We start from the raw sequence: 8,131 nt of genomic DNA, 5'->3' as shown, positions 1-8,131 counted from the left end.
TGTGTGTAATAATTTGTGAAATGCTCAAACCTTCGTATCACTGCCCCTGGAGTTTTTCAAAGAATAAAAATCATATCCAGCTCCCTGTTGGATGAGAAAGAATCTTTGTTGGTTAACTTAAAAGTAAAAATATCTTCCTAACAGATACCCCAAAACAGCCATTGCCAAAGGGAATATCACTTAAAAGTTACCGGAATGGATATTCTCTCCTCATCATTACCATTATATGCTTTACTGATTTAAAAACCATCCTCAATGTTTCCTCCAGCAGCTCATATAAAACGGCCACAAAGCTGTAACATCTGCTTGGCAGTATTAACATAATACATTCAAAAATCGAGTTATCAGAGGCATTTCACTCTACAGCTGCATTGTTTTACTTGTTAATGTCCTATGGCTAATGTATTATTTCATCTCTAAAAAGCAAAGCTCAGGTTATCTGATTAAGTTTGGCACCAAGAAGAATAATGACCTGCATTATCTTAAGACATGAGTGATATATTTGCACACAGACAGAAACCACTACCAATTATGTGCTTATTAAGGAAAGCAGTACTAGATAAGAAATTTTTTTCTACATATAAAAAGATTTTAGAGATTGGAAATATAAAATTTATGGATAATGACCCCAGATCCCTACTAGCCGAAGGACCAGAAATTAATATTTTGATGTCTGTTGGAGGGAAGAAAATGATATATTTCAGGAGAAATCTATGTGAAATTATATAATTACATATATATAATTTCAATGTTTAAACTCAAATACATCCATATAAACATCCTTAGAAACAGATTTCCCCCTTGTGTGAAAGGTGAGCAAGTCTACATATTTCAATGACTACTGAGGGCATTGCTGTAGGATAGTAATTCATTCACGATTATACAGACTTAACAACAAAAGGTAAAACCATGCTTTCTGTTCTCTGTACAAGAAGGTAAAGGGGGGGGCGCCTGGGTGGCTCAGTTGGTTAAGCGACTGCCTTCGGCTCAGGTCATGATCCTGGAGTCCCGGGATCGAGTCCCACATCGGGCTCCCTGCTCAGCGGGGAGTCTGCTTCCCCCTCTGATCCTCCCCCTTCTCATGCCCTCTCTCTCTCTCATTCTCTCTCAAATAAATAAATAAAAAAAAAAAAGAAGGTAAAGGGGGTTATGATATATTTAGAAGAATTTCCTTAAAAATATTTTTAATTTTTAAATATTATATGCCAACATCTGGAAACTGGAAACAATCATTCTGTCCAAAAAAGAATGTTTAAGTATACCATTTTTTAAAAAGAATGAAAAGAATTACAGCAAGATATCAAGAGTTGTTTATAATCTTTCTTGTCTTTCATTCCTTTTTAACTTTCCTGTATTTCCTCAGTTTCTATAATCACCTGACTAAAAATAGCATCCGTAACTCTTATCGTTGATTAATTTGGATGATGATTTATTAATGGGATACAACACAGCAGACCAGTCAACGCACCTTAATTTCCAGAAAATTAAAATTATGTTCAAAATAAACAGCACTGCAATTTTAGAAAGTAAGGGTATATGTGTGTGAATTATGTTACTAAAAGGAAAGAAAACTGTAGAGTAAAAAATGAGGAAAAAGAAAATATTGAAAAAAGAATGATACGCGTCAAAAGACTTACTGTCATTTTCTTTGGATAGATGCCTATGAATTTTTGTTTTTCTGTTATTCTTACATTTTCTAAGATTTGTACAATCATATAGTAATGTTGGAAATAGCATAAAATATTTTCATAAAGGAAGGTGAACCACCATATTGTTTGTTGTTACAGAACAGAATCAGCAATATCATCTCAGAGACTTCCAGGATTATGAGAATAAAACAGCAGAAGACAAAAGAAATAAAAAACACATTTTTCCAATGATTTTTTTCCCCTCTCAAAGTGTTTACATAGATTTAGGCTTATTTACCCCTAGACAATAATTTCACTCATTTTATAAAGCTGTATCAGGTGCATTTTATAGATAAGGACCTTTAGATAATAAAATTATGTACATATTTTATAGCAGAGTCCACAGAGGAATTCAGTTTTCTTGCCTTTGTTCTCTTTTTATTACAAAACCAATCAAGATTTCTGACAATGTTAGGAATGACAAATTAGTTACTATTTGTATTTGAAACCAGATGTAGATTTGGCTTTATGATTTAATCAGACATAAACATTCCTAAATAACTTTTGGCCCATTCTGAATAAGTTTCTTGTCTATAAACCCATCCGTTTCCATTCTTTTTTCTAGCCTATATATTCAAATTTTATACCATGGATCTTTGCAACTAGACCAACTAGGGTACATTTGTAATATCAAAAATCTGCCTGTACTTTGAAATTTCTCACTGATCACTACAGTCAAATTTTTTTTTTAAAATGTTAAGGTCAGTAGCCAAGAAATCACTCCAATTTTTGTTAATTTTTTTTTCCCCTCTCCCTCCTTTTCTTTCTCTCACTCGCTCAGTTACACTTAGAAGATGCCACTTATTCTTGGCCATTCTTAGCTTAGGATAACACAGGGAAAGATGTTTGCAATTCAAAACAGTATTCCTACAGAGTCAGAGCCCTGTAGTAGCTATTATCATTGCACAGAATCTTCCAGACATGACCCACAACACAACTAACCATCGATAAGGCTACTAGCAAGTAGTGATTTGCTCGAGCGTAGAATTTTTTTCCGAAAATACATTTTCTCTTCTCACATTTCTGTCATCCTCCTCTCATTCAAGTTCACTCTCCAAAAAGTCCCCCTAGATTAAATGAATTTTAAAAAACGGCTGTATCTAATTCAGTCCAATTAAATGTGGGATAACACGAAGAGGCTCCTTATTGGTAAAGTTGCCAGATGCCTGCTTTCCCAAGACAAAACATGTACAACTGCCATTTCAAAACAAAGGAGGCCACAACTGATTTGTAACGTAACCAAAATTAACTAGGAACTAGCTGCTTGTATACATCTATGAATCAGTCTTACAAACTTACAAAGCTTCTGTTCCTGTGTCAGCCACAACGCCTCCTCCAGCCCACAACCTCGAACAGCTTTGCTCTTGAGTCTTACGTCCTGACGTTCGCAAAAGAGGGAAGACAACTCGCACCTCCAGGCCCGCAGCCTTTCCTCAGCAGCTGCGGCGGGCAGAAGCCGCGGAAGCGCGGCGCTCCCTGCGGGCAGGCAGGCTGGGCGGTGCCGCGCAGCCGCAGGAGGCGCCCCACGGGGCTGTGGGCGGACAGGCTCCTTGCGGCCGCCAGCGGGAGCCAAGGAGCCCCAGCAGGGGAGACCCGAGCTGCACGGAGACACCAGCGGCGCGGATCCGTCTGGAGCCCCGAGGGGCCACGGAGGCATGAAGGCCTCTGAGCAGAAGCCCCAGTTCTCTTAGTGGAAGGGCAAAGATCCCCAGTTCTACAAGTTCCTGCAGAAGAACGACCACAGCCTGCTCAACGCCAGCCACCTGGACAGCTCTGAGGATGACGACGAGCAGTTCCGTTCCCTGCCCCACATGCTGGAGGAAGCCAGTGAGGGGGAGGAAGATGAAGAGAACGAGGACCGGGTCCCCAGAGGTCTGAAGGGGAAGAATGACTCTGCCCTCTGTGACTCTCGCCATGGTCGAGAGATGGTAGAAGTTGGCCAAGCTGTGCCTTACTCCAAAGCTGTTCCCCAAAGTTTTGCGCAAGTTCTGAGCACCCAAAGAGACCCGAAAGGCAGCAAATTCCAGGTCACCGACAGTGCTGTGTTCGACGCTCTGATCACCTTCTACATCAGAGACCTTTTGGCTGTCTCCAGAAGCTGCTGTTTCCAAAGGCCCCGAAGGACAGCAGCAGGATGCTGCAGCTGTCCAACCGCCCCTAGGGGGAAAGCTCCAGCTGGACATCAAGGGCTTACCAGAGCACAGTCGTACAGCTGGTGGCCCACACGGCAAAGGTCACAATAGCAGCAGCTGTCTTCCGGCATGTCAGCAGCTCGATGCTCTACCGTCTGACCTTCCCCAAGCAGTGCTACATGCTGCTCAAGAGGGCAGTGGTCCTATGGAGCACAGGTGAAAAGACGCTGTGAGGGCTGGACTTCCTGGTTCTCATCAGAGTCTGCTGGCACAAGAAGGATGCTGTCCTGAGCTTGGTCCTCAAGCAAATATCTATCACCTAAGTGAGAAACTGCAGGTCCCTCCCCTAAGGACTGCCCCTCATCAACTTCAGGTAGCAGACCCTGATGAAGCTGCTCATAGTGGTCACCTGTGTCACCTACCAGCAAGCCTGCTGCTACATCTGCCAGTTCACCATCCACCTGAGGACCCCACTCACCAAGTACTACAGTCAGGGGCGGAAGCCAAGGGACCAAGAGATCCACCTGGAGATCACTGACAGTTAGTGGCTAGAAGACTGGAACTTCCCAGAAATAAAACGGCAGAAGGTGGAAGACAGCAGGGAATTCAAAAACTCTTTGACCTGGAAAGTGGCAAGGAGGACAATACCAGTGACTTTCCATAAAGAAAGGGAGAGCTGGGTCTCTGAGAGCTCAGCAGGGGCAGGGGGGAGGAGGAAGTAGAAGGCAGCAGGAGCAGCCAAGAGGGAGAAGTCGGCTACTTCCTGGATGGAGGCCCAGAGGCAAAGGCGGGTTGGACCCCCGGTGAGCTATGGCGGCTTGCCCAAGGGCCTGAAGACAAGTAGAGGGATCTACTCATCCAGAGGACTGAAAGCTGCCCGCCTGGGGGCCTGCAGGGGCTGCTGTGCAGTGTTTCCACCTTGCGGTCAGCCAGGCATGCAGCTTCCTGGCCTGCGCTGAGCCCAGAGGCCCTGAGTCAACACCCATGAAGTAGAGGAAGGACAGTAGGATGGTGGACAGGTCTTTATTTTTATAGCATAGAAAACCAGAAACTAGGAAGAGCTTTGCCCATCCTTGGAACAACTGCCTTGGGGTGGAAACTATAACCATGGAGCCTGCCTATCGCTACATCCCATAATAGTGGTTTAAATACATCAACCTTGTCAGGGAAGCTGACTTGAGTGGGGCTCTACCCTGACCCCTTGCCTGATGTCAGGATGCTGAAAACCTCACAAAGAGCATCCTCCCTTCCAGGGGGAGTCAGTGGGCAAGGCCAAAGACAGCCTGGTGCCTCTTCCTGTCTCTTTGCCTCCTTTGTTTTTGGTTTTCCGCTCAGGATGCAGAGCCCCTGGGCCTGGGTCCAAGTTTGGGTCCCCAGGGCCATCTGCACCAGGCTCCTAAAGTGAACCCCAGAAAATCTTTGGATACTTGTTCCTTTCCGCTTAAATTACATGTTTTCTTTTTGAAATATTCTTTTTGCATCCAAAACCAAAAGGAAAGGAGGGGCCTTTGCATCTGAGTGGCCAATGCTGAAGAGGTTCAGGGATCTGAGCTGCCCACCCACCAGCTTAGCAGAGGCTGGGAGAGGTCTGTTGCACCTGGAAGCAGAGCCATGTTCCCATTCTGTTGCTGGAAGGAGGCTCAGCCAGTAGGGAGTGCCCCCCCCATAAAAGGAAGTGGCCGTTGCCGGGATGGGGACTGCTCCCCCATGAAGAGCTCCTCTCTGGTGCCTGTGGCACTGGTGACTTCAGTGACAAAGCCACTGGGAAGCTGGCCATGTGGAAGATGGGACTTGGCGCTTGGCCACCTGTGGAGAGATGGGCCTGGGTGGGGATCTGCCCAACTGCTGGCCCAAAGCCACAGAGAGGCTCAGTGCTGCCCCTTCCATTGTCTGAAGACCACCACCTCCAGCTGGCACTCAACTGGGCCCAGATCTTGAGTGCAGCCCCTGGCTTCAGCCCCATGGTGGTCAGGAAGTGTTCCTTCATTACTTCCTGGGGTCAAGGTCTCCCCATGGATCCCCTGTTCTCTGAAGACTTTGTGAGGGGAAGGGGCTAGGGCCTAAAGGAATAGTGCCTGGATCCCTTCAGTCCAGCAAGGGCTGAGTACCCTTGGGTGGCTCAAGGCTTTCCAGAGAGAGCAAAGCCAAGAAGTGCTGATTGTGCAGCTTACAGGAAAAATTTTCGAATGAAAGAAAAATCTTTGTGTTGGGTATAGGCCAGTCCTGAAGGCAAAAGGGGTGTGGGGGGTAGGTGGGAAGCATACAAACTGTCCCTCCGTCTCCCCACGTAGTTTGTGAGGAGGGGAAGTTTCAGGTGCGGAGAGGAATGGTGCTCTCCCATCCATCCCCTCCTTTCCAGGGAGAGATGGGAACCATCCCGGGCAGGTATCCCACGTCTGCCCCAGGGACGTGTGCCCCACCCATATACCAAGGCCTATTTTCCACAGCCAATCAGGTCCCAACAAAGCTGCCGACATCATCTGCTATCCACTTGCTAACGTCCTTGTGGGCTGTGGCCTCCCTTCCATCCAGGCAAAATCTCTCCATGGCTCCTGGGTTGGGGCCTCAGGAGTAGGGAGGTTGTTACTAAGACTCTGGCTGGTTCTTCCCTTCACTCCCACCCATCTGCCTACATTTGCTTGCCCTACTTTTTTAGAGCTGTTGGATGATAACTAAAAGGGATTTTTCTCCCCAAGGACACCTCCTTAAGACCTCTGATTAGGGGGAGACGAGGTCTCCTTCTACCCTATGGAGGATCCAAAGCATGGAGAGGCCTGCCCACCCCAAAAACATATATAAACAAGGGGAGGTAGGTAGGTAGGTAGGTTTACTCACTAGCTAAATGTGCTTATCACAAATAATGGGGGGAAAGGTTAAATCTGCAAGTACGCCAAGGTAGAATAGTCTACTAAGTCCACTAAAACCAGTGAGGTCCTTATTTTTCTATCTTTTCACTGGATGATTAGTTAGCTATAGACTAAATATATTTCTGAGTACATTGCCTTCTTTTTGAGTCTTGGCCTGTTTTTGTGACAACACTTGGTACACGGACATCCTTTCACAACTAGTATCCTAAATCAGAGTCTCAATTTTCTTATCCAGTTAATCACAAATGTCCAACTTCCATGAGAAAGCACTTTACCTTTCCTTAGATGGCTTTTATTTCAAACAAAGTTTTACTTATTTAAATGTAGAATGTCAGGATTAAGTGATTATTGATAAAATTTCATTCAGAATAAAAAAAACTTACTGTAATATAATTATTTGCATCAATAATTTTTTAGTCTTACTCTATCACACTAGTCAAGATGTTTTGTTTCTTTTTCTTCAAAAAACATCTCAAAAGCAATTACCTACAAAATTTGCCCTTGATAATTTGAATGGAACTTTAAAATGTAAATATTGAATCTTTACCCAAATTATCTTTTAAAAAGGGAATGAGAGGAGGAGAAATCTAATATGTCATAAGAATCTAGCCTCTTATGTGCCACATTCTCTTTTTGAGTTTTTACTAAAACCCTAAAAACATACCCAATGAAATAGTGACCGTTAAGTCATATTTTACAAATTAGTAAATGAGAAGAGAGCGTAGGTAATTTGCCAAGCCTTTGTTTGCCTTCTACCAACTTTGCATTTTCTTTTGATCACTGATTTTACTTTTTGAGATGAACTTAGCTTCAAATCCTGCTGCTCTGTTTAAACACCGCATTACAGAAATCAATGTGTGACTAGGAAAAATTACCAGATTCAAACCTCTTAGTTTGGGGGGGAGGGGCACCTGGGTGGCTCAGTCCCTTAAGTGCCTGGCTCTTGGTTCTTGAGGTGAGATTGAGCCCCACTGCCTATCTCCCCCCTTCCCTGCTTCTCTCGCTCTCAAATAAATAAATAAATAAATAAATCTTAAAAGAGAAGGGAAAAACTTATAATAAGCACATCCAACTTGTACATTATTTAAATGATGGTCCATTAATTGGCTTGCCTATTAGTAGATATTTGAAAACTATTAACATTAAAAGCATAGGCCATTTTAAATCTTCAATAAAAAGTATTATTACATCCAATTTAGATATTTAAAGGCTCATGCATTAGTGATCTTTTGCACCTGAGAAATCAATCAGACCTTTAAAAAACCTGATTTCATGGTATGAATCTAAATGTTCAAATTCTTACACTTAAGTCCATTTATCCTTTCAAAGACTAAGTGGAGTGTAGGGAAGGGAAGAACACTGGCTAAAAGTCAGGACACTTGGAATTCCTGTTCTGAACTTTCCTCTAACTACAGTGTAAAGAAGGTCATGGAATCTCTCATGG

The 8,131-nt window shown here is 43.8% G+C and overlaps 1 pseudogene; it reads left to right on the top strand.

Annotated features, from left to right (window-relative positions):
* Window positions 1-2,964: 2,964 nt before the first annotated feature.
* On the top strand, window positions 2,965-4,365 carry LOC114210608 (nucleolar complex protein 2 homolog pseudogene; annotated as a pseudogene).
* The last annotated feature ends 3,766 nt before the right edge of the window (window positions 4,366-8,131 follow it).

This window comes from Eumetopias jubatus, unplaced genomic scaffold, assembly GCF_037043125.1.
Source record: "Eumetopias jubatus isolate StellerSeaLion01/CBP00866 unplaced genomic scaffold, mEumJub1_p1.0 scaffold_14, whole genome shotgun sequence".
In the NCBI taxonomy this organism is placed as follows: Eukaryota; Metazoa; Chordata; class Mammalia; order Carnivora; family Otariidae; genus Eumetopias; species Eumetopias jubatus.
This window is presented reverse-complemented; position numbering and strand designations above follow the sequence as displayed.